This window comes from Bison bison, unplaced genomic scaffold, assembly GCF_000754665.1.
Source record: "Bison bison bison isolate TAMUID 2011002044 unplaced genomic scaffold, Bison_UMD1.0 scf7180017864368, whole genome shotgun sequence".
NCBI lineage: Eukaryota > Metazoa > Chordata > Mammalia > Artiodactyla > Bovidae > Bison > Bison bison.
Genome location: NW_011494940.1, coordinates 3588473 through 3601336, shown reverse-complemented (window position 1 = coordinate 3601336; position 12864 = coordinate 3588473).

Genomic DNA, 12864 nt, shown 5'->3' with positions numbered 1-12864 from the left:
TTATATGCAGAGTCAGATCAGATCAGTCACTCAGTCGTGTCCGACTCTTTGTGACCCCATGAATCGCAGCATGCCAGGCCTCCCTGTCCATCGCCAACTCCCGGAGTTCGCCCAGACTCACGTCCATCGAGTCAGTGATGCCATCCAGCCATTTCATCCTCTGTCGTCCCCTTCTGCTCCTGCCCCCAATCCCTCCCAGCATCAGAGTCTTTTCCAATGAGTCAACTCTTCGCATGAGGTGGCCAAAGTACTGGACTTTCAGCTTTAGCATCATTCCTTCCAAAGAAATCCCAGGGCTGATCTCCTTCAGAATAGACTGGTTGGATCTCCTTGCAGTCCAAGGGACTCTCAAGAGTCTTCTCCAACACCACAGTTCAAAAGTATCAATTCTTCGGCGCTCAGCCTTCTTCACAGTCCAACTCTCACATCCATACATGACCACAGGAAAAACCATAGCCTTGACTAGACGAACATTTGTTGGCAAAGTAATGTCTCTGCTTCATGCGAAATGCTGGGCTGGATGAAGCACAGGCTGGAATCAAGATTGGCAGGAGAAATAGCAATAACCTCAGATATACAGATGACACCACCCTTACGGCAGAAAGCGAAGAACTAAAGAGCCTCTTGATGAAAGCAGAAAGTGAAGAACTAAAGAGCCTCTTGATGAAAGTGAAAGACAAGAGTGAAAAGTTGGCTTAACACTCAACATCCAGAAAAGTAAGATCATGGTATCTGGTCCCACCACTTCTTGCCAAATAGATGGGGAACAGTGACAGACTTTATCTTGTTGGGGCGGGGGGCTCCAAAATCATTGCAGATGGTGATTGCAGCCATGAAATTAAAAGACACTTGCTCCTTGGAAGAAAAGCTATGACCAACCTAGACAGCATATTAAAAAGCAGAGATATTACTTTACTGACAAAGGTCCATCTAGTCAAAGCTACAGTTTTTCCAGTAGTCATGTGTGGATATGAGGGTTGGACTATAAAGAAAGCTGAGCAGTGAAGAATTGATGCTTTTGAACTGTGGTGTTGGAGAAGACTCTTGAGAGTCCCTTGGACTGCAGGGAGATCCAACCAGTCCATCCTAAAGGAAATCAGTCCTGAATATTCAATGGAAGGACTGATGCTGAAGCTGAAACTCCAATACTTTGGCCACCTGAATCAAAGAACTGACTTATTAGAAAAGACCCTGATACTGTGAAAGATTGAAGGCGAGAGGAGAAGGGGATGACAGAGAATGAGATGGTTGGATGTCATCACCAACTCGATTAACATGAGTTTGAGTAAGCTCTGGGAGTTGGTGATGGACAGGGAAGCCCCGTGCTGCAGCCCATGGGGTCGCAAAGATCTGACACGACTTAGCAACTGAACTGAACTGAATATATGTGTGTGTGTGTGTGTGTGTGTGGACACAAAATACGTTACTTTCTTTACTATGGCATATTAATTCTCCTATTATAAATTTTTACAAAATCACCTTAAAACAATTACATAATATCCCATTGAGTGCCAATGCTCAACCGTATTTGGCTTTTAAGTCACATTTTATTGTCATCTTAATTTGCAAGTAAACTCATTACTTATCCTGTTATAAAATTTACCAGTTTTTTCATTGGAGTTTGTTTAGGGTTTCTAAGGGTTTCCCAGGTGGTACTAGTGGTATAGGACCTGCCTGTAGACACAGGAGACTTAAGAGATGCAGGTTCAATCCCTGGGTTGGGAAGACTCCCTGGAGAAGGGTATGGCAACCCATTTTAGTATTCTTGCTTGGAGAATCCCATGGGTAGAGGAGCATACACACACATGCAGGATTTCTAATAATATAATACATTGTAATATAATCCACATATTATAAATAAATATCATATAAGTACACTAATATAATAATGTCAATATATTTAACGTTTCTAATACTATCACTTTCTCCATCCTTTCATGTATTCATAACCCTTTACTCAAGTTTAGCATTTCACACTGTTAATCAACTATTCTAGATTGCTAGATTTATAGTCCTGAGGTTACAATTTAATTCAATAGAAACTGAATTATTTATGGTCTCAAAAAGCAAGTTATTTCAAATAAAATCAATGATAAATCTCCATTAAGATGCAAAGCATTTGGTGTAAAGTAGAGGATTCTTTTGTAATTCATAAGTCCCATACTTAGTGCTTAAAATGAACCCCATTGTGATATAACATGTAAAATGCCATTTATCAGAGCTATAAATAAATTCTTAAAATTAAAAGTACACCTTCAAAGTCTTTCTTGAACACTTTGATTCTAACTAGTCAGCATCCTTACTATGTATCAGAGTATAAAAATTGCAGTGGTGGGAGCTTGTGAAAAATACTCCTGTTTCAACTTACTATGAATTGTAACATACATAAAATGTACAGTGCAATTACCTATTTTGTCAAAATTGGTTTTAATGTTCTTGATATCAGGTGTAATTTATAATAAGAAGCAAATATTCTGGCACCCCCAGGGTATGGGCCAAAACTAGATTTTTTAAAAGAACACATTTTTTAGATAAGCCAGAAAATATATTTGGTAAATGTTGTAAATGTTGCAGAAGGTTGTCATTAGAAAATAATTTTAAAGACACAAAAAGTCACAGAAAGGAACTAGTCTAGCTGGATAGAAGAATTTACAGAATAAAGATTTAATATTCTGTATTTTAGGGAAGTCTGTGGGAGGATCTGGGAAAGGTTGTGCGGCAGAATATTAAGACACAACCCTCCTGTCTTCCATTTTCACCTGAGACCCCAAATAGAGAACATTCCCTGCCAAGTATCTTCATGATTTTAAAGAGATATCTGTGAAAGACTTGCCATGGAGTAACTAAAACCAGTTATAACAGCTTTGCCAAATACCACCACCCCCCACATTAGGGTATATAAGAGAAAACCAAAAAGAGAGAAATACAAAGAACATCTTTAAACGGAAAGCTTTGCCATTATTTGAGCTTTTGTTCATTGGGATTGATTAAGAGAAATGGAGTTACTAGTTCAGAAAAAGAACTACTGGAAAGATGAACCTCATGAGGACCTTGGAGAGACCAGAGATGGAAGACAGCCTCAGGTACCCTAGGCTGTGATACTTACCCTCCCACCCACAGAGTGGGGAGTCATACCTCCTTCTGCCAGGGAAAGGGAACATGGCATCAGAGAGTCATGCAGAGGACACATGTTCCTCAAACTCAGAGAGAACCTAACGGAGAGAGAGACGCCACACCACCTGCCAGGAGGCAGAACCAAAAGGCAGGATCTTCTTGGGAGTAGCCTGTGTGCCTCCATCATTTTTGGATAGTGATAATATACGTGAAGAACCGATTCATTGGAAAAGATCCTGATGCTGGGAAAGATTGAAGGCGGGAGGAGAAGGGGACGACAGAGGATGAGATGGTTGGATGACATCACGTATGTGATGGACATGAGTTTGAGTAGGCTCCGGGAGTTGGTGATGGACAGGGAGGCCTGGAGTGCTGCAGTCTATGGGGTGGCAAAGAGTCAGGCATGACTGAGCGACTGAACTGAATTGAATATATCTAGAGCTTCCCTGGTGGCTCAGGCGGTAAAGAATCTGCCTGCAAAGCAGGAGACCTGGGTTCAATCCCTGGGTCAGGAAGATTCCCTGGAGAAGAGAATAGCTACCCACTCCAGTATATTTGCCTGGAGAATCCAATAGACAGAGGAGCCTGGAGGGCTACAGTCCATGGGGTCGCAAAAGAGTTGGACACAACTGAGCAACTAACACTTTCACACTTTTCAACAATATCTAACACGTATATAGTACCTACCACTTGTCATCACTGCTACAAATCCTTTAAACATAATAACCCTGCAATCTGCAGAACACTATGAAATAGGTGCTCTCCTAATTTCTCCATTTTCCAGGTGAGAAAACAAAGGCATGGAAAGGTCAAAGTCATAAGTGGCAAAGCCAAGATTCAAAACCAGGAAATCTAGTTCTAGAGTCCATAAGCACTTTATTGGGTCAGATCAAAGAGTATCAAAAAAAGAGAGAGAGAAATTCAACATTTATTACAGCTGATCAAATTATGAACTACTGGCTCACATCAATAAAGCCAAGTCACAAAGGACTGTAAATAAGTATTTTTGATTTCCCCAGCATATTAGCTCTGGAAAGACCCCCTGAGGCCACCTGGACTTAGGGTAAAAAGTGGGCAGCAGACTCCAAGTGCCAGCTTTTTTTTTACATGAACAGTACACTGAGTAGATATTTTAATACTAAAAGTCATCAAAGAAGTTATAGAATCTGACTAAGATTTCTTCCCAAGATGAGGGGGAAAAATGACAAAAGTTGAATATTTTTTTGAGATGCAGTGGTGAGTAAGAATAAATTTGGTTTCTTCATGCACTGTGCCAACCACCGTTCTCAATAAATTAGTTAGAGAGAGAACCAGTGGGATACTGGAGCCAGCTAGTAAGAGCCATCTCTGTGCGTCTCTCCCCAAATACGAGTTCAGTGGTACCACATAGGTAGTTTGAAATCAACCTCAGTGGGAGTATTTACACCGTGGAAATTGCAAATGCCACAGGACAGATTTTTCTTCTGCTTCTAAGAGCTGGCTGCTAAACATTTATACCACTGGAAAGAATCTCCCACTTGGAGTTGAGATGAATGTAGAAAAGTATTGACCTGGACCAAGGGGTGGAACTAGGAGTTAGCAAGAAAGAAGTGGCATTCCCAAGGATCAAGGCAAAGAAAGAAAATAATAACCTGAAAACAAACCCAAGCATGATCATGTTATAATGACCAACTCTGGACATACCCAGAGTTGGGTGGAATCTGCAAAAGAGGCTGCCGGAATGTATATGTAAACTTGTTTCCATTTCAGCAAATTCAAGAGATTTTGTATATTATGAGATTCTTTTGCTAAGATTGGTTACCTTTTTTGATCATGTAGTCCTTAGCAATATAAACAAATAAACAATAAAAACATTGTTAGGCTTGCCTCAGATACAGCAAGGCAGGGATAAGTTAAGGGAAATATGTGCATAAGGATCCTGGGGAGAAAGCTGGACAGAGGAATGTACATAACAGGAGCTAGAAAATAAAGAAGCAGAACCAAATATCTGAGGAATGGGCCAGCTAGTTTTCTGGTGCATTAGCCAGCAGAAAGATTGCAAAACACTCCTGATTTCTCTGAGCCTCAGATCAACATCTCTCACAGGGATGGTGTCTCTTAGAAAATATACATTCCTCCATCAGGCATCTGGTTAGCTTGTGGATTCACTACAGAGCCTTTTATGTGCTCTTATCGCCATTTTTGAGCCCCTGAACTTTCTCTTATTTTTAGCCATGATTTGATGTGAAATTATAAACCCTACCAAAAAGACTTAAATCCCTTAGAAAAGACCAGAAGCTACAGTGATGTCATTTGAAAATTAAAAACTAAAATTGTCCAGAATGACTAAATATTCCTTCACTGGTACAGAAACAAATCTTGGCATAATTGATCTTTCAGGGATCAATTTATTGCTAATCACTCTGTCAGAACCATTTCAGTTTTGCATTTCTCCAACAAAGGTAAACCATCCAACTTAGACCTTATTTCCTATAGATGTGTCTCTTTTATTGTGATGAACTATGATGAACTGAAGATCATTATGTGTCCTGTTGGAAAGTGATCTAATTTAACCTGTGTATTCTATAGATGTTGTTGTGTAGTCACTAAGTCAAGTCTTACTCTTTGCAACCCCATGGACTGTAGCCCACCAGGCTTCTCTGTCCATGGGATTTCCTAGGCAAGAATACTGGAATGAGTTGCCATTTCCTCCTCCAGGCAATCTTCTGGGCCCAGGGATCAAACCCACATCTCCAGCAGATTCTATTACCGCTGAGCCACCAGGGAAACCCTAACTCTATTACTAACTAACTTAATAGCCAGATAAACTAAGTGACATCCCAAGATCATACAGTTCGGTAGAATTCCATTGACCTATACATCAGTATAGGATGTATAGGATGACCTATGGATGTGAGAGTTGGACTGTGAAGAAAGTTGAGCACTGAAGAATTGACGCTTTTGAACTGTGGTGCTGGAGAAGACTCTTGAGAGTCCCTTGGACTGCAAGGAGATCCAACCAGTCCATTCTAAAGGAGATCAGTCCTGGGTGTTCTTTGGAAGGACTGATGCTAAAGCTGAAACTCCAATACTTTCGCCACCTCATGCAAAGGTTGACTTATTGGAAAAGACTCTGATGCTGGGAGGGATTGAGGGCAGGAGGAGAAGGGGACGACAGAGGATGAGATGGCTGGATGGCATCACTGACTCGATGGACATGAGTTTGGGTGAACTCCGGGAGGTGGTGATGGACAGGGAGGCGTGGAGTGCTGCAATTCATGGGGTCACAAGGAGTCAGACACGACTGAATGACTGAACTGAACTGAACTGATACATCAGTTAAACATTTAATATTTGGTTAAGGCAAAAGGAGATAAACTGAGAGGCACTGAATATTGGAGTGAATAAGTAAGTAAGTGTTAGTCGCCCAGTTGTGCCCAACTCCTTGCAACCCCATGGACTGCAGCTTACCAGACTCTTCTGTCCATGAGATTTTCCAGTCAAGAATACTGGAAAAGAAGGGAAATTGACATTTCCTTCTCCAGGGATCTTCCAGACCCAGGGATCAAACCCAAATCTCCTGCACTGCAGGCAGATTCTTTACTGACTGAGCTACAAGGGAAGCCAGTACACCTTTAAGCAGTATTATATTAAAACCCACAAGATTATGTGATCTTGGAAAATAGACATAGTTTATATGAGCCTTGGTTTTATTATCAATTTGTATTAGTTTTATTATCATTTTGAATATTGGAGTAAATGCATCCTATTTTTCTATTCCTAAATTTGTCTAATGCCTCTTTGTAATGATCAATAAATAGCTCTATTGAGACACAGATAGTAGATGGTGGCATGTTTATGTAATTTAAGATAGAAGAGAAAGAGACCCAGCTGTTACTTAACCAATCATGATCCCACTGCCCAGAGCCCACAAGGAGCTATCGTTACTGAGAATTAAGTTGTCACACCTCTTAGCAGTGGGCTTCCCCAGTGGCTGAGCAGTAAATGATCTCCCTACAATGCAGGAGACATAGGTTCAATCCCTTGGTTTAGACGATCCCCTGGAGGAGGAAATGGCAACCCACTCCAGTATTCTTGCCTGAGAAATCCTATGGACAAAGGAGCTTTGCAGGCTACGTACGATCCATAGGGCTGCAAAGAGTCAGACATGACTGAGCAATCAAGTGCACACACACCTCTAAGCAGTATTATATTAAAACCCACAAGATTTTGTGATCCTGGGAAACAGACATAGCTTATATGAGCCTTGGTTTTATTATCATTTTGTAAAATATTGGAGAATAGGCCTTTAAGCTATCTCCCAATTATAAATGTAATAGGAATGAAACTCAGTTGTGCAAAAAAAAAAAAAATACTATCCATCCATTCTAGGCTACATATTTTTTAAATTTACATCTTAACGTCTCTGAAATTGGAAGACTTTTTACAATCAAAAGTGTCTTACCATCATTGTCACCATGTGGCAGTTATGGTGAAATGGGAGTGAACATCCAGAGACAATAGTGGAACAAGCCTTTTTCCCACTCTGTTTCCTATCTATTTCTTTTTTTAATTGAACATTATATTAATTTCAAGGAACACACTTTTCATAAATGCTGAATGCCCAATGCTTTCATAGCACAGAGGAAGGTACTGTAAAGAAACCATGAACACTGACAAGTCTGCATCAAAATGAAATTCAGAAGAGCATGACTCCAGGTGGGAAAAACTACTATGAATGTGGATTAAAATTGATTTTGCTTATATTTTCCTTTTTATTTATGCATAAGGGTAGTACATGACAGAATTCTATGCCTAGAGAAATCTAGAAAAAAAAATGTTTTCATCAGTATAAAGTAAAAACACCAAGAAAAATGACAGAATTAAGTCACAATTTAGTAGCAACTTTTTTCTTGGTGGAACACAACTGAATTTGGCATCTTAGAGTTCACAAAATATCATATCCCATTCCTTAGTTGTCTATAGCTCAGGCGCATTTCAATTCTGAGCGCCTATTCTGACAACCTGATGGTAAATTCAACCCTAGTTATTCAACAACCTCTAGCCCATGGTTTGATGTGTGTTAATCTTTGAGAAGGCTGGTAAGTCAGGTTCCTGAGGTTCTGCCTCTTTAAATACCCACAACCAGTCATTTCTTCTCAATTCTTCCAGAAGTGCATCCAGAAGCTGAGCACAGAGCTCCTCTATTCCAGAAAAACCACAGATCTCTCCTTGTGCCTACATGGGAATCTCCTCAACATCATTCTTTCTCATGAAGAGATGAATTCCTTCCCCATAGAAAGGGAGTCCAATAGGGAAGACTTCTGGCTATTTCCTCCTTCTCACCTACCCTGTCCCTAAGAATTGAGAGAGAAAATTGTACTTTATTAAAGAATAACAGATAAGAAACTGACTATGCTTCCCAGGCCCTCCTTCATCCTCTCTTAGAGGGAGCTGCTCAAAGGGAGTCAACATCCTTCTGTTATTCCATGATGAATGTCTTACAAAGGCAACCCTATGGGGAGGCCTGTGCTGGTCCAGCATAGCCTGGGACTGAGAGGGTAAGCCTGTCTGTTTCTTGGGTTCAGGGTCAGGACTCCATTTGCCTACATATATGTCACAACCTTAAGGTCAGCTATAATAGAAATAAAGACAATATTTGGTCTTACTACTTCCGTGTTGGACTGCAAGGAGAACAGACCAGTCAGTCCTGGAGGAAATCAACCCTGAATAGTCATTGGAAGGATGGATGCTGAAGCCAAAGCTCCAATATTTGGGCCTCCGGATGTGAAATGCTGACTCATTGGAAATTACCCTGACACTGGGAAAGATCGAAGGCAAAAGGAGAAGGGGGTGACATTGGAGGAGATGGTTGGATGACAGCTTTGACTCGATGAACATGATTTTGAGCAAACTCTGGGAGATAGTGAAGGACAGGGAAGACTGGCATGCTGCAGGACATGGGGCTGCAAAGAGTCAGACACGACTGAAAAACAACAACTTCCTTATCATTAGCTTCAACTGGTCTTGAGCTTGGGGAAGATAGTACACATCCCAGGTACACATTCTCTCTGCCAAAATACTTTCCTCCCTCTCTTCCTTTTTTGATGGAATCTGATGAAGCTGAAACTCCAGTACTTTGGCCACCTCATGCGAAGGAGTTGACTCATTGGAAAAGACTCTGATGCTGGGAGGGATTGGGGACAGGAGGAAAAGGGGACAACAGAGGATGAGATGGCTTGATGGCATCACCGACTCGATGGACGTGAGTCTGAGTGAACTCTGGGAGTTGGTGATGGACAGGGAGGCCTGTTGTGCCACGATTCATGGGGTCGCAAAGAGTCAGACACGACTGACTGACTGAACTAAACTGAACTGAACTGACGGCCCATCAAACTCCATCAGCAGCAGCCAAAAAATTAGTCCTCTTTCCAAGAAAATAGATGAGAAATTATCTTCATGCCATCCTTCCTCTACAAGAAAGAAGATGAATTAAAACAGCTAAATTTCTTTGTCAAACCAAGGGGAACTTTGTACTGTTATCTGTGATCTACCACCAATGAGTGAATTCCATTGTCAGACTATCTCCCAAAAGTCAGAGTACTGAAATAGAGTTCTGAGGATTACTACTTACAAGAGAGCTATGTCTTAAGGGAAGGAATTTGGGAGGGAAAGAATCGAAGGCAGACTAAAAACCCGAGAGGGAAGATTTGAGGAAGACCTTTGGGTACCCAGGGGGCATCAAGATGGTGCCAGGAGGCTGTAACATAAGGAACCAAGAAGAACATAAAAAGTGCTATTTTTCCATTACACTAACCCTGATGAGTATTTTCCGGTATGTGTGCTATAATTCAGGGTTTTCATGTGGACCTCGCCCTTTTTAGGCAGTTTTCCTCTGAAAGGTGTACTTTATGACAGCAGCGATTTCTACTGTCCTTCAATAATAACATTTATCTGCTAAGCCCACGGCTCATGATAGACTGTCATGGTGGACTCCTATCGAACATTATCATTATCCACTCTGGCTGCCATAAGCGCCACATTAATCTCTGACTCTCTGAGATGGAAATTAAATTGTGTTCCAAATTCTTAAGAGTTTACCTGTCATCGCTAAGTGATTGATTCCCTGACAATCAGGGGATTTTTAAATTAAGGGTGGATCTTTAATTAATAGACTAGAGAAACTCCCTCAGATATAGGGAGGAGGGTCATAGTCATTTTTATGATACACTAAAATAAACCATGATCTACCTGTCCAATGTCTCATCAAACAACCCGAGACGAAAGGGCAGGCAACCTTCCTTTCCAGGCTTACGCTCCTCACCTACGGGTCCAAGGCTGCATCACTGACTGACTGAGACATAAAAGCTTTGTCTTCAGTGTCTTGCCTCCTAGGTTGGTAATAAATTTTGCCATCCAGGCCAAATTACCATTCAGGACAGCACTGCAATTCCACTTGTCTAGAGGCAGCTGATTTTCCTTTTAAAGGTGAGTCAGTTCCTAGTTTCTGAAAACAAGCTTCTCTCTTCACATTCGGCTTTCACACATTTGCAGAAACAATTATTGAGGTCTTATTTTGCTTTCTTTCCAACTGTATTAGGAGAAAATTCCTGAATGCAGAGCACACCCAAAACTGAGAAAGGGGGAAGATTTATATTCTTGAGCCTCAAAACCACCATTTAACCCTTCCTGGTACTCTCCCTTTCAAGTCAGTCCATGCCTTTTGTAGTGGCTTTTTTGATGTGTTAACTTGGCTGAGCTATTGTTTCCAGTTATTCAATCAAACACAAACTTAGGCATTGCTATGAAAAGATTTTTGCAGATTTAATTCAAGTCCCTACTCAGTTGACTTTAATTAAGGGAAATTATCTTGGATAATCTGGTAGGCCTGGCTTAATCAGTTGGAAGGCCTTAAAAAGCATGGCAGAATAAAAAAATGAAATGATGCCATTTGCAACAACATGAATGGACCTAGAGATTATCAGACTAAGTGAAGTAAGTCAGACAGAGAAAGAAAAATACCATATGAGATCACTTACATGTGGAATCTCAAAAAAATAGTATGAATGACTACAAAACAGACTCACAGACACAGAAAACGAACATGGTTAATCAAGGAGGATAAGGTGGGGGGGGGGGGGGGGCAGGGATAAAGTTAGGAGTTTGGGATTAATAAATACATACTACTATGTATAAAATAGATAAACAAGGACTGAATAGCACAGGGAAATCTATTCAATACCTTGCAATAATCTATAAGGGAAAAGAATCTGATAAAGAAGACATAGATAAATACATGGCCAGAGATAGAAATATATATTAATAGATAGGGCTGAGTTATAGAGATAGATAGATATAAAGATATAGATATAGGTATAGATATTTGTTGCTATTGTTGTTCAGTTGCTATATTGATTCTCACTCTTTGCAACCTCATGGACTGTAGCACAACAGGCTCTTTTGTCCTCCATTATCTCCTGGAGTTTGCTCAAATTCATGTCCATCGAGTCAGTGATGCTGTCCTACCATCTCATCCTCTGCTGCCCACTTCTCCTTTTGCTGTTGATTTTCCCAGCATTGGGGTCTTTTCCAAAGGGTCAGCTCTTTGCATCAGGTTGCCAGAGTATTGGAGCTTTAGCTTTAGCCACAGTCCTTCCAATGAATATCCAGGGTTGATATCCTTTAGAATTGACTGGTTTGATCTCCTTGATGTCCATGGGACGCTCAACAGTCTTCTCCAGCACCACAATTCGCAAGCATCAATTATTTGGCACTCAGCCTTCTTTACGGTCTAACTGGGAAAACCATAGCTTTGACAGGTAAAGATATAAATATATAGATAGGCTAAGGTATGGGTATGCATGAGTGCTAAGTTGCTTCGGTTGTGTCTGACTCTTTGTGATGCTATGGACTGTACATAGCCCTCCAGGCTCTTCTGTCCATGGAATTCTCCAAGCAATAATACTGGAGTGGGTTGCCGTGCCCTCCTTCAGGGGAGCTACAGATCTAAGTACAGATACATAGATAGGCTGAGGCTTCCCTGAAAGAAGAAACTCTACCTGTGGACACCTGTGGATGCCTGTGCCATGGGGATCCATCCCGCCATGATCCTCCCTTCCTACTGGTCCCAATTTTCTGGCTGAATTCTAATGTATAGTCTCTCTCACCCCACTGTACTTGTACCCACCTGGGAATGTCTTTCTGGAGGTCCCCTACTCTAGACCTCCCTTTCTCTCTCCATTTACTCAAATTTTACTTGTGTGTTAATAGTCATGGTGTTCCTTGAACAAAAATATTAAGACTTGTTGTCTCACAGTAGGTTTTTTAAAATTCTGTGAACATGTTTAAATGAAATGTCTTATGAGCCCAAATATTAAATTGCACTTAATTATGCATATAATGTGGAGAAGGAACTGGCACCCCACTCCAGTACTCTTGCCTGGAAAATCCCATGGACAGAGGAGCATAGTAGGCTCCTACAATCCACGGGGCCGCAAAGAGACGGACATGACTGAGCGACTTCACTCACTCACTCATGCATATAATGGCACATGTTTCTTGAAAGGAATTTAAAAAAATGTCCCTTCAAATTGGTATATCTGGGATAACCAGGGCATATGATAATAATCACACCTATATACAAAACAGCTCTCCTTCAGTTGGAAATAAATATTATCCCAAACATACTAACATGATAGGTGTTTGGATGTTGGATGTTTTTGCCATACAAGCTTAAACAATGAAGTGTAATTCATCTGACAATGTATTTTT